At 44.4% G+C, this 21,689-nt stretch overlaps 1 long non-coding RNA gene across 1 annotated transcript; it reads left to right on the top strand.

Annotated features, from left to right (window-relative positions):
• Positions 1-2,072: 2,072 nt before the first annotated feature.
• LOC104002525 (uncharacterized) lies at positions 2,073-21,014 on the top strand. Its single transcript, XR_674832.3, has 3 exons — positions 2,073-2,182; positions 5,761-5,850; positions 20,747-21,014. It is a non-coding gene; the product is annotated as an uncharacterized LOC104002525 (long non-coding RNA).
• The last annotated feature ends 675 nt before the right edge of the window (positions 21,015-21,689 follow it).

The raw sequence follows: 21,689 nt of genomic DNA, 5'->3' as shown, positions 1-21,689 counted from the left end.
GCCTTCAGAATGAAGACCCAAAGATACGGGGGAAATTATCCACTTTTTGTTTGTTTGTTTGTTTGAGATGGAGTCTCTCTCTGTCACCCAGGCTGGAGTGCAGTGGCACGATCTCGGCTCACTGCAACCTCCGCCTCCCAGGTTCAAGCGATTCTTTTGCCTCACCCTCCCGAGTAGCTGGGACTACAGGCGTGCACCACCATGCCTGGCTAATTTTTGTATTTTTTTAGTAGAGACGGGGTTTCATCATATTAGCCAGCGTGGTCTCGAACTCCTGACCTCATGATCTGCCCGCCTCGGCCTTCCAAAGTGCTGGGATTACAGGCGTGAGTCACTACGCCTAGCCTGAAGTTGCCCACTTTTATGCTTAGGTTCTGCAAAGGATAGACAGCTATTTAAAAATATGATTAAATAAAAAGACCATGATCAAATGTTAGTAGACTGGGTGGGGGAATCCAGCAAGGCCTCTCTGTCTAGATTCTTCTCAGCCTCTATGAATATGCATTTCTTCCTTCTGGGTGCAGGGCAGGGCCCTCTCTGGAATGGGGATCTTAAGACCCACAGTCAAACAAGGAATGTCAGGTAATTTATTCACGTCCAATTCTTATAAACAAAGGAAAAATTCAAGTAATATTTTTATGTTTTATGACTGGCTTTGAAGAAAAGGGGTTCTGGTTTCTATGACTTGCCTTGGGGAAGAGGAATTCCCTCTTTATGGATAGACTCGGAGGAGAATGGGAAAGACAGACAGAGGGCAAGAGAAGAGCAAAGAGAAATTTGTGCTTCTAAGGCCTTCCTTTTGGGGCACTGTTTCTGAGCTCCTACACTACACACCTCTATTATGTTGGCCTCCTACTTCCCAGAATTACTTCTTTGAGCCTTGGTTGTTTTCTTTTCTTTTCTTTACTTTTTTTTTTTGAGATGGAGTTTTGCTCTTGTTGCCCAGGCTGGAGTGCAATGGCGTGATCTTGGCTCACTGCAACCTCCGCCTCCCGGGTTCGACCTCCCAAAGTGCTAGCTGGGATTACAGGCCAGAGCCAGCGCACCTGGCTGATCCTAGCACTTTTACAAGCCCATGTCTTTCCCATAATTCCTCCCTTGGGATTTCCGCATGCGCAGTGCTTTCTGTACCCTTTGGAATTGAACATGCGCAGTGTGTTTTGGGAGTTATACGCATGCCCATCTGAGACTTTCTTCCCTTTTCCAGTGGGGTGTATGGGAGATCGTACTTCGCCGTTTTTCTCTTTTTTTTTTTTTTTTGAGACGGAGTCTCGCTCTGTGGCCCAGGCTGGAGGAAAGTGACGGAATGTTAGCTCACTGCAACTTCCGCCTCCCGGGTTCAAGCAATTCTCCTGCCTCGGCGTCCCCAGTAGCTAGGATTACAGGTAGCGCGCACTGCCACACTCAGCTAATTTTTGTATTTTTAGTAGAGACGGGTTTTCATCATGTTGGCCAGGCTGGTCTTGAACTCCTGACCTCGTGAACAGCCCGCCTCGGCCTCTCAAAGTGCTGGGATTACAGGCGTGAGCCACTGCACTCGGCCGATTTTAGGAGTTTTATAGGCTTCCTTCTTTCCTGTAATTCCTCCCTTAAAGTGGGCTTTCCGCATGCGCAGTGCTTTCTGTACGCTTTGGGATTGAACATGCGCAGTTGTGTTTTGGGAGTTATACGCATGCCCATTTGAGGCTTGCTTTCCTTTTCCGGTGCTGTATTTCTCTCTCTTTTTTTTTTTTTTTTTTGACGGAGTCTTGCTCTGGCCCAGGCTGGAGTACAGTGGCGGAATCTCAGCTCACTGCAACCTCCGCCTCCCGGGTTCAAGCAGTTCTCCTGCCTCAAGCGCGCGCCACTACATCCAGCTAATTTTTGTAGTTTTAGTAGAGACGGGGTTTCATCATGTTGGCCAGGCTGGTCTTGAACTCAGGTGATCTGCCCGTCTCAGCCTCCCAAAGTGCCGGGATTACAGGCGTGAGCCACCACGCCCCGCGGATCCTAGGACTTTTGTAAACTCGCCTCTTTCCCATAATTCCTCTCTTTGGGCGAGCTTTCCGCATGCGCAATGCTTTCCGTACTGTTTAGAATTGAACATGCGCAGTGTGTTTAGGGAGTTATACGCATGCCCATCTGAGGCTTTCTTCCTTTTCCGGTGGAGTATATGGGAGATCATACTAAGCAGTTTTTGTCTGTATGTTTTCTGAGACGGGGTCTTGCTGTGTGGTCCAGGCTGAAGTCCAGTGGCGGGATGGGGCGATGTCAGCTCACTGCAACCTCTGCCTCCCCGGTTCAAGCAATTCTGCCTCAGCCTCCCCAGTAGCTGGGATTACAGGCGCGCGCCACGACGCCAGGCTAATTTTTTGTATTTTTAGTGGAGACGGGGTTTCATCATATTGGCCAGGCTGGTCTTGAAATCCTGATCTCGTGTTCCGCCTGCCTCGTGATCCGCCCGCCTCGGAATACAGGCGTATTGGGAATATAGGCGTGAACCACCGCGCCCAACCGATCCTAGGACTTATATTAAGTTCGCCTTTTTGCGGTGGTTCCTCCCTTAACGGTGGGCTTTCCGCATGCGCAGTGCTTTCTATACCCCTTTGGAACGGAGCATGCGCAGTGTGTTTAGGGAGTTACAGGCATGCCCGTATGAGGCATTCTTCCCTTTTCCAGTGGAGTGTATGGGAGATCATACTTCGACTTTCTTATTGCTCTTTTTTGAGACGGGGTCTCACTCTGTAGCCCAGGCTGGAGTATAGTGGCGGGATCTCGGCTCCCTGCAACCTCCGGCCCTCGGGTTCAAGCAATTCTCCTGCCTCAGCCTCCCCAGTAGCTGGGATTACAGTCACGCGCCACCACACAGTTAATTTTTGTATTTTTAGTAGAGACGGGGTTTCATCATGTTGGCCAGGCTGGTTTGAACTGCTGACCTCGTGATCCGCCTGCCTAAGCCTCCCAGAGTGCTGGGATTACAGGCGTTGAGCCACCATGTTGGCGGATCCTAGGACTTTTTTTTTTTTTTTATAAGTTTGCCTCTTTCCTGTAATTCCTCCCTTAGCGTGGGGCTTCCGCATGCGCAGTGCTTTCTGTATCCTTTGGAATTGAACATGCATAGTGTGTTTAGGGAGTTATATGCATGCCCATCTGAGGCTTTCTTCCCTTCTCTGGTGGAGTGTATGGGAGATCATACTTCGCCATTTTCATCTTTTTTTTTTTTTTTTTTTTCGGACGGAGCCTCTCTCTGTGGCCCAGGCTGGATTACAGTGACAGGATCTCAGCTCACTGCAACCTCTGCCTCCCGAGTTCAAGCAATTCTCCTGCCTCAGCGCCCCTAGTAGCTGGGATTACAGGCCTGCGCCACCACGCCAGGCTAATTTTTTGTGTTTTTGGTAGAGACGGGGGTTTCACCATGTTGGTAAGGCTAGTCTCGAACTCCCGAACTCAAGTGATCCTCCCGCCTTGGCCTCCCAAAGGCCATTTTTGTCTGTTAACACGCATGCCCAGGAAATTGCTTCTCCTTGGGGCCTGCGTTCAATTAAAATTTTAATGTTAACAGGTGTGGACCATCAGGAAATGGTCCACATTTCTCTAAAACATTTCTCTAAAAATAATTCGCGCTGCTGAATTATTTTTAGAGAGGCAATGTGCTAATTGCCGAACGAACACCTGACATTTCCAATGGAGGGTTGGAGAGCCCTCTCCTATCCTGCTCTCATGCCTAACTACCTTTAACAGTTTAACACTCTGCTGTCTCCATTTTCAAATTCTTAATAAATATTTAACAAGGAGCCCCACGTTTCCATTTACTGCAAATTATTTAATTGGTCCTAGATACAAGGAAAGACACATTACAATGAAGCCAGTTGAAAATTGGAATTTCTTATGCCTGCGTATAGCACTTGATAGAATTACGAACCGTGTCTCCATAGATTAACTCGGTAGTATTTTACATGAACCTTATGAAATGGATATTTTCATATCCAGCGTTCAGATGAAGAAATTAGGCCTAGGAGTGCTTGAGTGACATTCCCAAGGAGCGCAAAACAAGGTGGTGGTAAAGCTTAGAGCCTTTTTCCTACAAGAAGTAATGGTTGGGTAATTTACAGATTCTTGGGTCCTTCTGAATTAGACCCTCCAAAAGAGAAACTCGGGAATTAGCATTTAAAATAAGCATCCCATGTGTTTTTCTTTTTTAATCATCAATGAAGTTTGGAAAATTTTGGTTTACGGTAATTACTAAACTCATTCGTTCCCAACTTGACTGCAGAACTTCTTTAAAAATTCAGATTTCAAGGCTTTGCTCTGAGATGCTGAATCTGCATCCCTAAGGCAAGGGAAACTTTTCAATCCATTGTGCAGGCCATCTGGATGTTCTTCCTGAGTTTGAAAGTACTGACATCGATGATTGATTTGGACTCTGGCCTGTCAATCACTCAGTGACAGCCATCTACCCCTATTCTTTCTGATCATAAAGACTTACAATTTGTCTCCGGGCAACTGGCCTCTGGAGGGTCTCCTAAAAAAGACAAAGATAGAGTCCATATGCTCGTGGAAAAATTTATCATCCTAAAGATCAAGAAAAGGGTAGAAGCAGTGAGATCTGTTGATGCCCTTCTTTTCAGAATCTTATATTCTTTATGCTAACCCTTTCTACAAAGCTGGATCCAACACAAGTAACTATATCACTTTCTTTTTGTTTTTTTTTTTGGAGACAGATTCTCACGATGTTGCCAGGCTGGAGTGCAGGGGTGTGATCTCGGCTTACTGCAACCTCTGCCACCTGGGTTCAAGCGATTCTCCTGCCTCAGCCTCCCGAGTAGATGGGACTATAGCCACCACGCCCGGCTAATTTTTTGTATTTTTAGTAGAGACGGGGTTTCACCATGTTGGCCAGGATGGTCTTGAACTCCTCACCTCATGATCTGCCCCCCTCGGCCTCCCAAAGTGCTGGGATTACAGGCGCGAGCCACCTTGCCCGGCCTCTATCTCACTTTTGACGATCCCAAGTTGGCCAGCTTTTACTGACAAAAGAGGGATCTAATTCCTTAAGGTCTTCCAGGACTCCAGGGAAGGGGAATATAAGGAATTAACAGGGATGTTCTGAAACAGTCAGCTTCCCCAAAGGAAGGACAATAGGAAAGACTGAAGCAAATAGGACATAGAAAAGACAATAGCAAATGTATGAAGGCAACGTATCTCCAACCTGGGGATCAGGTTAAAATGCAGATTCTGGCTCAGCAGGCCTGGAATGGGACCAAGATACTAAATTTCTAACATGCTTCCAGGGTGCTTAAGCTGCTGGTGCACAAATCACCCCTAGAAGAATGAGATCTTAAACCATTTCATCTTAAGATGAGTGACAAGTCCCTGGCAGGGAATGGGGGGTAAAAAAAAAAAAACTCAAACATTCCTCTTGTCCAGATAATAAATTCCATGTCATTTGTAATATTAAAACACTATATAACCTTAATGCATAGTAGCCCATCCTGTTAGCACCTACACATACAGTCCTGATTAGCTGTGTTAATAACAACTACTGTTTATTTTAAAATATTCTTAACATGCATGGAAACAAAATGAAGCATCAAGAAAAACAATCCCTGCACTAATTCTTCATGATTCTTTGGTCTCATGGTCTGGAGTTGGGGGAACAAACATTTCAAAAGACAAAAGAAAATCTCCATGTATATATGGGAAGAAGTTGTGGGGAATAGGGAGAAAGACTCGAGGTAGAGGCTAAAGTGAAGTTTGCTCTCATAATTTATTTTTATCTAGACCGTCTGGTTAATTGTCTCTCAGATGGACATTCTTGGATCTAAGCCTGGAAAGAAGTCAGCTTTGAAGGTCCTGACTCCCAGGGTGATGGTAAGAATTATGCAGCTAGAGTAAGTAAAGTGCCTTAGCTTATGAATTCATTCTTTGAACATTCAACCAGTATTTACTGAGTGCCTATTACGTGCTAAGTAGTAGCACACAGCAAATAAGGCAGATGAAATTCTTGCCTTCATAGAACTTAAAGTCTAGCAGGGTAGACAGACATAAATCAATGAAACGGGTGAATGAGCAGGATAATGTGGGTGCAGTGGGCATCCTACTCAGAGCCTCTTGGTTGGTGTATTCTTCCCCCAGTTTTGCCCAACAGCTCACATTTACATCCTTGTGCAAAGGTGTGCCGTTGGACAATTGGGGTTGCCTCAAAGTTTTTGTCCTGGACTTCAGGCAGCCCTCAGTTGAGTGACTCACTGATGCAAGAATACAATAGACAAGCTCCCTTTCACAAGGCAGGACAGACTCTGTGGAGCCCTTTATGCGCCAGAGCTCCCAGAAGGAGAAAGGAGGCTGGACGTCATCTGAACTACATCTTTGCCTGGCTTTTCTCATGTCCTGTCTTACCTCCCTCAGCCCCCTATGGGTTTCTGTTGAGAGCATTCCCTTAGTAAGCCAATTAATTGCACAAGAATCCTCAGGCTCTACTTCTAGAGAATCCGATCTGAGATACAAAATAATTCCGGATAGTGATTAGGGATATAAGGATATAAAACAAGGGAGGTGTGACTTCAGATGACCAGGGAAGAAGATCAGGGGTCAAGGATGACCATTTGAAGGAGGAGGCATTTGAGCTGAGAACTGAATGAGATCTGAACGGCAAGGGAAACCTGGGGGAGAAGCATTTCAGGCAGAGAGAATCGCTAGTATAGAGACCTCTGGAAGAAATGAACTGGGCATGTTTGAAGGCCTAGAAGACAGCCAGAGCATGAAGTGCAATAGATGATGGGAGGAGGGAAGGAGACATGGTCAGAGGGGCAGCAACAGTGCCCTACTTTGTGAGCTTGGGAAAGGATTTAGATTGCATTCCAAATGTGATAAGGAGCCGTTGTAAGGGGGTGAGACCTGACTGGGTTTTAATAAGGTCACTCTGGATGCTCTCTGGGGCATAGATTATAATTCATTGCCTGGAAATAATAGTTGCTAAATAAATAATAGCTCAATCAGCAGCTCAATTACCGCCTTTCAGAAGTGTCTCAGCAAAGATTCGTACATTAGGAAGTAAATTTGACATGACTGTCCAAGGGCTATTTGAAATAAATTACAGTTCCCTGATTCAGCGACCTCTCCTGCTAGTACTCTGGTGCCACCTGACTCGTCTGCTAGGACTTTTTGTTATTATTTTTGTTTCACTTTTTGGAAACACTGAAAAGGCATAGATTTGAACGCATCATTATTTCTTTGAAAGATTGTTTTGTTTTGTTGACTTTTAATATAGAAAGATGAGACAGTCTTTTGGAAACTGGGCATGCACCTGTCTTCTTAGAATGAGAGGCAGGAACCTACTACAGCAGAGAGTGTCTTTGAAAGTAGTAAAGTCCTGGCAGTGAGTGTGATAGATAAGGTCTTAGTATGGGTACTGGTGGTCTGAGTTCTAGTCTTGACTCTTACAGAACTGAGTGACTTTGGGGAAGTGATATGGTTTGTCTGTGTTCCCATCCAAATCTCAGCTTGAATTGTAATAATCCCCATGTGTCAAGGCTGGGGCCAGGTGGAGATAATTGAATCATGGGGGCAATTTTCCCCATACTGTTTTCATGGTAGTGAATAAGTCTCATGAAATCTGATGGTTTTATACATGAGAGTTCCCCTGCACAAGCTCTCTTGCCTGCTGCCATGTAAGACGTGACTCTGCTCCTCATTTGCCTTGTGCCGTGATTGTGAGTCCTCCCCAGCCATGTGGAACTGTGAGTCCATTAAACCTCTTTCTTTTATAAATTACCCAGTCTCAGGTATGTCGTTATTAGCAGTGTGAAAATGGACTAATACAGGAAATGACTTGTCCTCTCTGGGCGTTCATAGCTGTCCCATGATGTTTGTTTCTCTCATGGACACCTTGTTATACCACTGTCCAGAAATGGGCTTTCTGCTTTGTTTAGTCCATTTCACTTTCCCTCCTAGGTGATGTGATTGGTAGATTCTTCTGTGATTCAGCGTCAACAGAATAATTTGCAAAGCACCAATATTTGACACAACCAAAGTGTCATGTAGTATGAGCTTCCTTTTTGCCTCTTTAAGCAAGCATTCAGTTTCCAGGCAACTGGCTCATCCTTGCTCTCTAACAAAAGATTATTGTTTTAAACAACTTCTATGGTGTTTTCTAACTCCAAAAAGAACATATTTATATTATACAAAAAATTGTAAAATCCAAGCAAGCCAAACACTGGTAAAAATAATGGCTACTTATCAAGCACTTCCTATGTGCCAGAAACTGAATTAAGCATATACTTATATAATTTCACTCTCACCACAGTATTACAAGATAGAGACCAGCATTATCTTCATTTTAGAGAAAAGGAAACAGGTTGACTGGGGTCAAATAGATTGCTTAATTAGGCAGATATTAGGTAACAAAACTAAGTTGAATGCATGTTGTCCTACCTTAAAACTTGAGCTCTTAACCACTCAAACAGCATCCCACCACTTGGATGAATTATCATGAATATTTGTTACATAGTCTGCTATATTTTGTGGTATATGCAGTATGCATATGCATAAATGTGATTTTGTCCAATTTCATTACCCATTGCATATATCTCATTTCCAACCCAAGGCACAGATATGTATGTATGATCTCGCATACACACACGCACAGTGAGATATAAATACCATGAGGACAAGGACCATGGGTGTCTTGTTCAACCTCATAACCCTAGCACCTAGAACAGAGCACAAAATGCAGCAAGCTCTCAATGGATATTTGTTGAATAAATGCACTTAATAAACAGAAGCTCAGTCAGCAGCTTTTACCTATAAATATATAAATGTTTTGTCATCTGCTTCTTCCCATGAAGCACAAATACAACGTTCAACATTTTAGCAATACCTCATTTTTAATGGCTACACATATTATAAAAGGTTATTTTTGGCCGGGCATGGTGGCTCACGCCTGTAATCCCAGCACTTTGGGAGGCTGAGGTGGGCAGATCACGAGGTCAGGAGATCGAGAGCATCCTGGCTAACATGGTGAAACCTCTTCTCTACTAAAAATACAAAAAAATTAGCCGGACATGGTGGTGGGTGCCTGTAGTCCCAGCTACTCGGGAGGCTGAGGCAGGAGAATGGCGTGAACCCAGGAGGCAGAGCTTGCAGTGAGCCAAGATCGTGCCACTGCCCTCCAGCCTGGGCGACAGAGCAAGACTCCATTCCCGCCCCCCAGAAAAAGGTTATTTTCAGTCTTTGCTTTTTATTACACCCTGAGAGCTATCTTGAAACAATCTTTCCTTGGCTTCAGGAATGCTACTCTTTGCTGGTTTTTCTGTGATCTTTCTAGTTACTTCAGTATCCTTTGCTGCCTTATCTTTCATCTTCCTCTCCAGCACTCCTATGCTGAAGTTTCTCAGGGCTTGGACCTGGGCACTTGTACACCCCACCCGCCTTCACTTCCTGGGTAAGACCATACGCACCTTCGTCTTCAGTCAGGACCCTACTGTCTGTATAATAGGCGCTCCATACCCATTATATAATTTGGATATATAAATTACATCTCTCACTTGCTCTTCACAATAGTGCTTTGAGGTAGGCACCATCAAACTTGGAAGCATAGAGAGGCTGCATGACTTTGCCAAAGTTACACAGCTGTGAAACAGAAGGGCTGGGATTTAAAGTCAAATATGTCTTATGAACAAAACAGAAGCTCTTTCCTCTATATTCTTCAGAGCGCCGAACACAGAACATCTCTTGCTCCTTAATCACTGCTAGTGGAAGCAGTAAATCCTACTTTTTAATCCCCAGGGACTATTTTTGTGAGCTATTTCTTCTGACTAAATATATTCTCTCTCATATTCTCCATTTCCCATCCTCTTTTCCCTTTCCTTCTAAGTCTTTCTCTTCCTTTTGTTTTTGCTTTTGAATCCCCAAACCTGACAATTAGAGATTGCCACTCAAACAGAATTTAGGTTTTCATGGAAATAGCATCTATATTATAACTGAGTTTTGGCTGTCCAGCAAGACCCTGAACTTAAGCCAGTCAAATTGTTGTAGAACATTCTCAGCTAAAACTGGGTTATTGTCACATAACAACATATGTGGCATAACAACATATGTCAGATTAAGAAGGAAATATATATGATATATTATGATACATATGTATATATACACATATATGCATATATGATATATGATACATATATGATAAATACATATTAAGATATACATGTGTATATATATCTTTTTAGAGATGGGGTCTCACTATGTTGCCTAGGCTGGTCTTGAACTCCTGGGCTCAAGTAATCCTCCCATCGTGGCCTCCCCAAGTGCTGGGACTACAGGCGTGAGCCACTGTGCTTGGCCTGGAAATAAAAATATTTTAATGCCAAATATGTTTTCTTGGACATATCTTGGAACAGTCCTGCAAAGCTGACTGGTAGGGGCCAGAGGGGAGTGGATGGTGAAATCTACATTCTATGAGAATCCCCCTCCTTTTCTTTCCTTTTGCTGATCCAGGAGAGAATCTACTCTGATAAGAAACATTTGCAGGCTATTCTCTCTGAAGCCTGCTACCTGGAGGTTTCACCTGCATGATGAAACCTTGGTCTCCACAGCCCCTTATCATAACCCAGACATTCCTTTCTATTGATTGTAGGTCTTTAGATAATTATTTAACACTTTCAACCAATTGTCAATTAGAAAATCTTTAAATCTACCTACGACCGGGAAGCTCCCCACTTCCAGTTGTTCCATCTTTCCGGACGGAACCAATGTACATCTTACATGTGATGATTGATTCCTTGTGTCTCCCTAAAATGTATAAAGCCAAGTTGTATCCTAACCACCTTGGGCACAGGTTCTCAGGATCTCCTGAGGGCTGCGTCATGGGCCATTGGTCACTCACATTTGGTTCAGAAAAAAATCCCTTCAAAGTATTTTATAGAGTTGGACTCTTTTTGTCAACAGTGGCAATTGCAAATTTTGAATTTTAAAGGCCAATCTCACTGTAAAGGTGACATCTGAGTAATGCTGTGAAGGGGGCAAGGACATGGTCCACATGATTCCCCAGAGGAAAAGCATTTTGGAAAATAACAACCAATGATAACAACAGCAAGGTAGCCAGTAGAAATTTAAGTCAGAGATGGGATGGGGAGGAGGGCAGATTATTAGACACTGGGAGGTTAGTTCGGCTTTTCATCTGAATGCAATGAGGATCATAGGAAGGGTATGAGCAGAAACATCATGACTTACATTTCACAGGATCACCTGGCTGCTGTATAGATATCACACTTGAGAGGAGCACGGACAGAAGCCAGGAGTCCAGGGTGGAGGCTATTTTTCAAATCCAGGTGATGGATTGTGGTGATGTAGACCAAGGATGGAGAAGACCATGGATTCTGAATTCATTGTGAAGAAAGAACCAACAGGATCTACTGAAGAAGTGATTTGAGATATGACAGAAAGAGAGGAGCCAAGCATGCCTCCAATTTTGGCTGGAGAAATCGAAGAATGCTGTCAGCACTTAGCGAGACTGGCAACGAATAGATTTGGAGGTGCATGATTAAAAGTTTAGTTTTGGAAGACAAATTTTAAGTGTCCATTAGACATCAAGGACAGATGTTGAGCAGGCAGCTGACTATTTGGGTCAGAAGTTCAGGAGGGAATTCTAGGCTGGTGATAAAATCTGGGAGTTGTTAACTTCAAGATGATGTTTAAGGACATGAGGATGAGTGAATAAGGAAGTGAATATAGACTCAAAAGAGAAGTGCAAGAACAGAGCCCTGGGACCTTCCAAAGGTGGCAAGAAAATCGAGCGTGCGGTCTATGTGAAAAGGTGAGCAGGAAACAATGTACCAGGCAGGGAGACCAGCACGTGAAAAGGCCCTGAAGTGGGGAAGAGCATGGTGTAAATCAAGTTTGTAAACCGATGGCTGGCAACCTTCATCTGGCCCACTAATGTGTTTTGTTTGGCTCTATAGGATTTTTTTTAAATAGAATTAGTTGTCAGTATTTGAAAATTGAGGCCAGGTGCGGTGGCTCACACCTGTAATCCCAGCACTTTGGGAGGCTGAGGCAGGCAGATCACCTGAAGTCAGGAGTTCAGGATAGCCTGGCCAACATGGTGAAACCCCGTCTCTACTGAAAATACAAAAAATTAGCCGGTCATGGTGGCAGGCATCTGCAGTCTCAGCTACTTGGGAGGCTGAGGCAGGAGAATTGCTTGAACCTGGGAGGTGGAGGTTACAGTGAGCTAAGATCACGCCACTGCACTCCAGCCTGGGCGACAGAGCAAGACAACATTTTTAAAATTTCAGATATCTTCTCTCTGTCTCTCTCTCTCTCTCTGTCTCAGACAGGGTCTTGCTCCGTTGCCCAGGCTAGAGTTCAGTGGCATGATCATAACTCACTGCAGCCTTGAACTGCTGTGCTCAAGTGATTCTTCTGTATCAGCCTCCCGAGGAGCTGGGACTGCAAGAATATGCCACCATGCTTGTTTTTTTTTTTTTTTTTTTTAGGTACGGGGTCTCCCTATGTTGCTCAGGCTGGTCTCAAACTTGTAGGCCAAAGAGATCCTCCTGCCTTGGCTTCCCAAAGTGCTGGGATTATAGGTGTGAGTCACTGTGCACAGCCTTTTCTCTGAAATAATCAGTATAATATCTGGCAATGCTGGGCTCACGTTATTCACAGAGCTATGATTGGCCATTGCTAAGTAGCTCCTGCCATTTAGAAAGCATCTTGTGGTTTGCTGCAGGAGTCTTCCCCAGTCTGTCTTATTGATGTGTAGTATCAGTTGAAAAAACTATGTCCCAAAGCCTACACATTGGAACTTCTATCTGTATGTGCCCCTCCTCGGGCCACCCAAGGACAAAATGTTGGTAAAAATGACATGATAAAGGCACCCTGTAACCTGTGTGTCAGGAGGCCTGGGGTCATGTGCTGGTTCTGTGAATTACCGTGCAGCCTTGAATTAGTTCTATAGTTAAGATGACCAACTGCCCTGGCTGGCTTAGGACTTTGGGGTTTCCCAGGAAACGGGATTTTCTGGGAAATATCTAAAACGAAAACAGAGAAGGACCCAGACAAACAGACAAACTGATCACCCACACTGTCCTCTCTCAGCTTTACACCCACCCAATCCTTAGTTTCTCAAAGTTTTAATGCCAGGCATCAAAACTCCTTGTGTCTTCCCTGAAAACACTGCTGACATGCTCTTTAAAACTGGTTGAAGATGAAACTCGCAATAGAAAATCAAGACTAAAATCTGAAATCAAGACTTGACAGCAATGAAAATTTATAGACAGACTCTGATGATCCTGGTATTATTATTATAGTTATAATAATGATAGATAAGATTAGTTGAACCTTTCCTACATGCCAGACGCTAAACTAAGCATTTTGCATGAATTATCTCACCTAATGCTCAGATTGGCCCCATGAGGTAGTGTTTCATCAGCTTGGGCTGCGGTAATGAAATATTATTAACTAGGTGGCTTATAAACAACAGAAATTTATTTCTTACTGTTCTGGAGGTTAGAAGTCCGGTATCAGGGTGCCAGCATGGTTGAGCTCTGGTGGAGGCTGTCTTCTGGGTTGTGGACCACTGACCTCTCCCTGTGTCCTCACATGGCAGAGAGCAGAGAGAAGACGCAAGTTCTCTTTTGACTCTTATAAGGCACAAATCCCATTTGTCGAGGCCCCACCCTCATGATCTCATCTACTTCTAATTACCTCCCAAAGGTCCCACCTCCTAGTACCATCACATCACGGGTAAGATTTGATGGGAGAGACACTAACATTCACTCCATAAGAGCTGGCAACTGTTGTTATCCCCCACAGCGGTGAAGTTGGGTCTAGTTGTGAAAGGTTCTAAAGACAGAGTCAGGATTCAAACCCAGGTCTCTATGTCTACAAACAGTGTCAGCTCTGTTTTTGCCATTCTAAATTGCTCCTCCCTTGAGCAGGTGCGGTGGCTCATGCCTGTAATCTCAGCACTTTGGGTGGCTAAGGTAGGCGGATTGCTTGAGCTCAGGAGTTTGAGCCCAGCCTGGGCAACACGGTAAAACCCCGTCTCTACAAAAAAGTACAAAAAATTAGCCGGGTGTCATGGCACACACCTGTAGTCCCAGCTACTTGGGAGGCTGAGGTGGGAGGATGGCTTGAGTCCAGAAGGCAGAGATTGCAGTGAGCCGAGATCCTGTCGCTGCACTCCAGCCTGGGCAACAGAGCCAGACCTTGTCTCATTCAATCAATCAATCAATAAATGTGTTGCTCCTCTCCTATGAGTGTCGAAAATCCAAACATATTTGTTTTTGTGGCTGATAATTGCTTGGATTGATTGCCTGATGAACAAAGTACTTAGTCCCCAAATCCCCCAGGTCCAAATTCCCTGACAAAGACCTTTCTATGTCTGAGAAGTCAGGGCCCAGCCAGCCCAGACGACAAGCCACCTCATTCTACTGCATTCTAGTTAACTTGTGTTATCATGAGTGGCTTAATATCCTGGCAACAGTAACCCTGGCTTTTCTTATTTTCCCTTTGTCTTCTGAAATTTGCAACCAAATGAGAAGCTGTTGGGGCTTATTATCCAACCTCCCCTCAGCTACAAAGAAGAGACAGGGATCAGAGTGAGCCCACGTGATGGCAGCTACTCCCTTTAACCGGATGCAGATTTAAAGAGGCCTCTGTGTGACACAGGCAATGAGAGCCTGGTGTTTTCTGTTGGGCCTATGCAATGTGCTTCCCTTCTCCCGTGGTCCTTCAGTCCAGGAGAAGGAAACTGCTTCCTGCTCCCTGAAACTTGAGCTATGTAGTTCAAATGATGCTGAATCCAGGGATGAGCTTCTGAGCTATTTTGTGGGAGTCATTTGACAACTTACACAGCAGCCAAAGTCATGTGCAAGCCTAACCAGAGATGCAGAGGCTTAAGAGTCCATCCTCGTTTTGGGGATTCTGACATCCCTGGAGACCCAGGAACTCTGATTCAAACCCCTCTAGTGAAAAATGTGCCCTGGATGGTTTCTACCTATTGGTGCTATCTGGATGCACCTCTCATTTACCCTTGGCCTTGGGTCTTTGCAGCAGGCCCATGCTTGGCTCCAAATTTTCCTTCCATCACTGGGTTCTCATTCGCGCGTCAAGAAATGTCACGTTTTCAGGGAAGCCATTCCCAATTCTTACACTATGTGAAATCCTTTTCTTGCAGGATAACACACTATAATTACTTCTTAATACCCTTCCCAAATGTAATTTGTTTAATGTCTCTCTCTTAGTAGCCTAGAAAATTCTATCAAAGAATACTTTTCAAAAAGTGAAAACCATGACTCCTGTGCAAATATAAATTGAACACACGCCAAGATTTTATTTCACTCTTTAATGAAAGAATCAGTACAATGGTAAAACTTGCTCAAAGAGCAGTTTGAAGAACTGGGTATTTATAGGCATTTTGTAAAGAAGAACTTTAGGACAAGATTGCTAGGTTAGATACAAAACTGGGCAATGTCCTACAGAGAAATAAAAGTGTACCTGTAGAGCCGTCTTTTCTACTTCATAGGAATCTACAAGAAGAAACATAACTTCATAGTATTTGGTTTCTAATCATAGACTAAACAGCAAAGCCAATGCAGATACTTTTTCTGAGAGAATTAAATAATCCTCGAGTGAACAGGACTATTAGGCAATGGCCTGGCATGATATCGAGGGTCATGCTGTGTTTTTTGGCCTTATTTCTAAATTTTGCTTTTTTTTTTTTTTTTTTTTTTTTTTTTTTTGAGACAGAGTTGCACTCTTGCTGCCCAGGCTGGAGTGCAGTGGTGCGAGCTCGGCTCACCACAACCTCCACCTCCCGGGTTCAAGCCATTCTCCTGCCTCAGCCTCCCGAGTAGCTGGGATTACAGGTGCATGCCACCATGGCTGCCTTATTTTGTATTTTTGGTAGAGACGGGGTTTCTCCATGTTGGTCAGACTGGTCTCGAACTCCCGACCTCAGGTGATCCGCCCGCCTCGGCCTCCCAAAGTGCTGGGATTACAGGCGTGAGCCACTGCGCCTGGCCAATTTTGGATAATTTTTTTTTTAATAGCTCATATTGTTCCAGGTAGATGGGCAGAGGGGTTCTCCCCACACCCACTAGGAGTGTCAGGTCATGGTTCGATGATGATCACACCGCCTGTCTAAAAATGATAATTCAGAAGCCCACAGGGTGCCAGGGAAAGGCCATTTCCTGATGATCCACAGCTATTAACATTAAAGTGTTAATTGAACGCAGACGCCGGGGAGGAAAACATCCGGGACATACACGCTAAGAGAGAAAATGGTGAACTACGACCTTCCAGTGACGCTCCACCCGAAAAAGAGAGGAAAACTTCAGATGGGCATATGTACAACTTCCTAAACACACTGCATGTGCTCAGTTCCTGAGGGTAAGGAGGACACTGTGCAGGAGGGAAGCCCACCCTCAGGAGAGAATCATGGGAAAGAGGCGAGCTTATGAAGTCCGAGTATCAAGGGTAGACATGCTTCTTTTCTCTTTAACCTTCATATGCCCGCTTGGGTCTCTTCCAAGTTCACCTTCCTTTCTTTCCTGTTCTAAAGCCTTTTTAAATACACTTCTATTCCTGCTCTGAAACTTGCCTCGGTCTCTTTTTCTGCTTTATGTCCCTCAGTTGAATTCTTTCTTCTGAGGATGGACGGACTGAAGTTGCTGCACATCCGCATGGATACGCTGCTGGTAACTCAGGGTAACTTGGATCTCGTCCACCACTAATCACGTGGTCAGCGTCTTTTCTAAGATGTGGCTCTAGCATCTGACCCGGTGCTTGGCATAGAACTTTTGCTATGGTCAGGATCTGGTAGAGAAGTTGTCAACTAGTTACTGAAATCAAAGAATACTATGAAGCAAATGAACTTGAAACCCATTTTTTTTATATTGAATTGAATGGATCAGGTGTGAGTCAGGTTTATTTTCTTTTATATATGACATACCGTTAAGATCGCCCCCTTTGAACTTTGTTTTCTCCTTATACCAATACATGGTGCTGTTTTCATCACCTCTCCATCTCTCCAAAACCAAGTGGGTTTCCTGCAATGCAGTTCACTTCTGACACTAACCTCCTGGCATCAGTGTCAGACTCCACGTGGAGTGGAGGTTTCAGGGCGTGGTCCCAGAAACTGCCCCTACTTCAGACACCAGTTGCAAGTATCAGACTCCAGTTACACACACTTCTGTCCAACTACAAATTCAGAGGTTCCCTCAACCCCCCCATCGGGTTTGAAAATTTGCTAGAACAACTCACAGAAAGTAAGACAATATTTTACTTACTATTGCCAGTTTATTATAAAAGATACAACTTGCTGGGTGCAGTGACTCATGCCTGTAATCCCAGCACTTTGGACGGCCGAGGGGGGCGGATCACGAGGTCAGGAGATCGAGACCATCCTGGCTAACATGGTGAAACCCCATCTCTACTAAAAAAAAAAAAAAAATTTGCTGGCTGTTGTGATGTGTGCCTGTAGTCCCAGCTACTCAGGAGGCTAAGGCAGGATAATCACTTGAACCTGGGAGGCAGAGGTATAGTGAGCCGAGATCGCACCACTGCACTCCAGCTTGGGCAGCAGAGTAAGATTCCGTCTCAAAAAAAAAAAAAAAAAAAGATACAATGCAGGAACAGACAAATGGAAGAGATGCATAGGACAGGGTATGCAGGCGGGGGCACAGAGCCTCCACACTCTCCCCAGGTGTGCCACCCGCCCAGCACCTGAATGTGTTACCCATCAAGAAGCTCTCCAATGGAGGGGCGCGGTGGCTCACGCCTGTAATCCCAGCACTTTGGGAGGCTGAGGAGAGGGGATCACCTGAAGTCAGGAGTTCAAGACCAGCCTGGCACACATGGCAAAACCCCATCTCTACTAAAAATACAAAATTAGCCGGGCATGGTGGTGCACGCATGTAATCCTAGCTACTCAGGAGGCTGACGCAGGAGAATCACTTGAACCTGGGAGGTGGAGGTTGCAGTCAGCCAAGATCAGACCACGGCACTCCAGCCTGTGTGACAGAACAAGACTCCGTCTCAAAAGGAAAAGAAAAAAAAAAGAAGCTCTCCGAATCTTGCGGTTGAAGAGTTCTAGTGGAGGTCTCCTTATGTAGGCATGATGATTAAATCATTGGTCATCGGGGATTAATTCAATGTCAGTGCCTCTCCCCTCCCTGGGAGTTGGAGCCTGAGGCTGAACGTTCCAAACTTCCAATTATTAAGGTTGGTGCAGGAGTAATAGCTATTTTCGCCAATAAAAGTAATGGACTAGCCTTGCCCTAAAGCTGTCTGGGAACCCATCAATAGTCTCCTCGTTGGAAGCAAAGATGCTACTATCATCACCCTAAAAGGGTTTTAGGAGCTCTGTGCCAGGAACTGGGAATAACAATCAAGTATCTTTCTATGATACCACAACCTTGTTCATGATAAACTTTGGAGGCTTCACCATTAAACTGGTGCCTACTCCCTCACTAGTAGTGCTCTGTCTTCTGGATACACTATAGTTTAATGCTGTAGAAATCAGCATTAAACAATGCAGTAAAGCTTTTCTCTTATTATTTGTGACCTCGTAGTTTCTATTGGTATGGCCGACTAAGATAGTATAACAAATATTTGTCATTTTTATCTACTCAATGACCATTGTTCCTTCTCCTGGCAGCAAATGCTGCATTTTCCTCTGGGGAACCACATCTCCTCTATTTTCAGTCCATATGATTCAGGAAGGTGGTTTTTGTTTTGTTTTGTTTTGTTTTGTTTTTGATGGAGTCTCGCTCTGTCACCAGGCTGGAGTGCAGTGGTGCAATCTCGGCTCACTGCAACTTCTGCTTCCTGGGTTCAAGCGATTCTCGTGCCTCAGGCTCCCGAGTAGCTGGCATTACAGGCACGCGCCACCACACCCAGCTGATTTTTGTGTTTTTAGTAGAGACGTGGTTTCACCATGTTGGCCAGGATAGACCTCATGACCTTCCCGTCTCGGACTCCCAAAGTGTTGGGATTACAGGACTGAGGCACCGAGCCCAGCCCCAGGAGGGTTATATTCCATTCTCACCTTCAGCAGTAGCCAAGAATTCAGGCAAAGATTATCACAGCACAATATCCCCAAAGACTCCTAGATTTAGGGTTCGGCATGTGATTTGACTTGGGCCTATCAAAGCCTTGCGTAGGACTTCTGCTGGTGCTACCAAGAAACAGCTTTTGTTCTTTCTTATAGGGATACTCTGCTTTTAATAACGTAAATCTGAAGGGTTTGGTGGCCACCTTTGCTGTCTAGTGGCTTGAGAATGAGGCTATTGAATGCTGGCTCCTCAAAACAACCTGCTGATAAGACAACGTTGAGTTGAGTTTTACCACGAGAAGAAAGAGCACTACCTTGATAGAGTTGTAGTAGCATCTCAGAGGAGGAAGGACAAAATAGATATATTTATTGAGATTTTGGAGTCTGATGTAAGGTGGGACTTTGATGTAATGACTTAGAATTGATAAGGATTGCAATATAATAGTTAAGGATTGGTACACACAGGGAAATGAGAGATGTGAGATGACCAATTCTAAGACTCTTGGCTATAAATTATTGTTTAATGCTGTCAGTTGGAGAATTGATAGGTCTTTCATAAAGTTCCTTGAATGAACAATAAAGTTATTTGCAACTTTGATCTTGCTGGGCAAGAGTTTCCTGGAACAGTAAAATTATGTTGATGAAAACAGTAGAATAGTAAGTTCATGTTAAGGTAGGCAGTAAGCTGTAAGTGTAGATAACTTTAGTACTTAAAGTCAATATAGTGGAAAGCAGACAGAAGAAGGAAATAGACTCCTGTTGGCATCATTTGAATTTCTGAATCCAGACTTACTGTAGTCAGAATGAGGGAGACTGAATCACTCCTTCTCTAGTACACAAAGTGTATTAGAATTACACATTGGTCGGGAATAGTGGCTGTAAGCCCAGCACTTTGGGAGGCAATAAGCCCAGCACTTTGGGAGGCCTGTAAGCCCAGCACTTTGGGAGGCCGAGGCGGGTGGATCACCTGGGGTCAGGAGTTCAAGACCAGCCTGGCCAACATGGTGAAACCCTGTCTCTACTAAAAACACAAAAATTAGTCAGGCATGATGATGGGCGACTGTACTCCCAGCTACTTGGGAGGCTGAGGCAGGAGAATTGCTTGAACCCGGGAGGTGGAGGTTGCACTGAGCCAAGATCGTGCTGCTGCACTCCAGCCTGGGCAACCAGCACGAAACCCTGTCTCAGAAAAAAAGAATTACATATTGGTCGGGCATGGTGGCTCACGCCTAGCACTTTGCAAAGCTGAGGCAGGCAGATCACCTGAGGTCGGAGTTCAAGACCAGCCTGGCCAATATGGTAAAGCCCTGTCTCTACTAAAAATGCAAAAAAATTAGTCAGACATGGTAGCATGTGCCTGTAGTCCCGGCTACTTGGGAGGCTGAGACAGAAGAATGGCTTGAATTCAGGAGGCAGAGGCTGCAGTGAGCTGAGATCACACCACTGCACTCCAGCCTGGGCAATAGAGTGAGACTCCATCTTAAAAAAAAAAAAAAAGGAATTACACATCTGTGATCTTTTCCATGCAACCACAATACCTCCTAATAAATAGGATGGATTTTATTTCTGAACTCCACTGATGTGGTCCCAGTCACAAGATTCGTTGTGGCCAACAGGATGTGAGCAGTAGTGAGGTTTGCTAGTTCCAAGCAGAGACCCTAAAGCATTTACATTTCCATTTGCCCTTTTATCTCCTGTGATTAGCCATGAAATGACCCTACCCAAGTTGCCACTGTCTCTCTGGATGGGAGCCAGACTGAAGACCCAGGGAGCACTCAGAAGCAACCAGAAGTCCTGAGTCCAGCTTAGTCCAGCCAAGCCAAGTTGCCCCATGGACCCAAATGTTTGTTCTTGAGAGCCACTGAGATTTGGAGGTTGGTTGATACATATTAAAACATGACTAATATTTAGAGTTCACTACTGGTCTTTTTAGGTATATGATCCAATAAATTCTCCGTATTACTTTAATCAATTTGATTTGGATTTTTGTCATTTATTAACCGAAAGAGTTTTCTCTATTGGTGTCTTTTTATGGCATTGTATTGCTTTTGGCTCGCACAAGCCTCCAACACATCCCAGGTCTTTCTCATGGGAACCACAGCCAAGCCAGATCTTCTCCATTCTCTACTTGAGCAATTGATTTTTAAAAAGGTAATATTTATCCTGGTTAATACTCATCTTTTGGCTTGTGCCCAATGTTTCAGTCTAGTGGGATCTTTCTGAATTAGATTCCTTCATTTTGAATATTAGCTGTTCCATTCTGAATTTTGTCAAATACAGATTGGATCAGCATGACCACTAGAGCCTCCTCCAAGCCCTTAATTGATATAATGATCCTGTGGCATCACACTAAAGACTCACTTCCAGGCTGACCCCCAAGAACACAAATTATCATTACTCAGGCAGATGTTCTAGATGAAGGCCCACAAGACAAATATCTTTCAGTCCACATTTTGCCATCATAATGATCTCAGATAAATCAAGAGATATTATAAAGGAGTGGCCTGAAGCTAACTATGTCCTAATAATGTTTTCTAAATTTTTCAGCAAAGGGGCAATCCACTTTTCAAGTCAGTAGGAGGGAATTAGTATCTGTCCTGCCAAAAACAAACAAACAAAAGACAAGACACCTGCCCAGTTCTTGAGT

The sequence above is a fragment of the Pan troglodytes genome, chromosome 18 (assembly GCF_028858775.2).
Source record: "Pan troglodytes isolate AG18354 chromosome 18, NHGRI_mPanTro3-v2.0_pri, whole genome shotgun sequence".
Taxonomy (NCBI): Eukaryota; Metazoa; Chordata; class Mammalia; order Primates; family Hominidae; genus Pan; species Pan troglodytes.
Note: the sequence above shows the minus strand (reverse complement) of the source record. Positions and strands in the feature narration are given on the sequence as shown.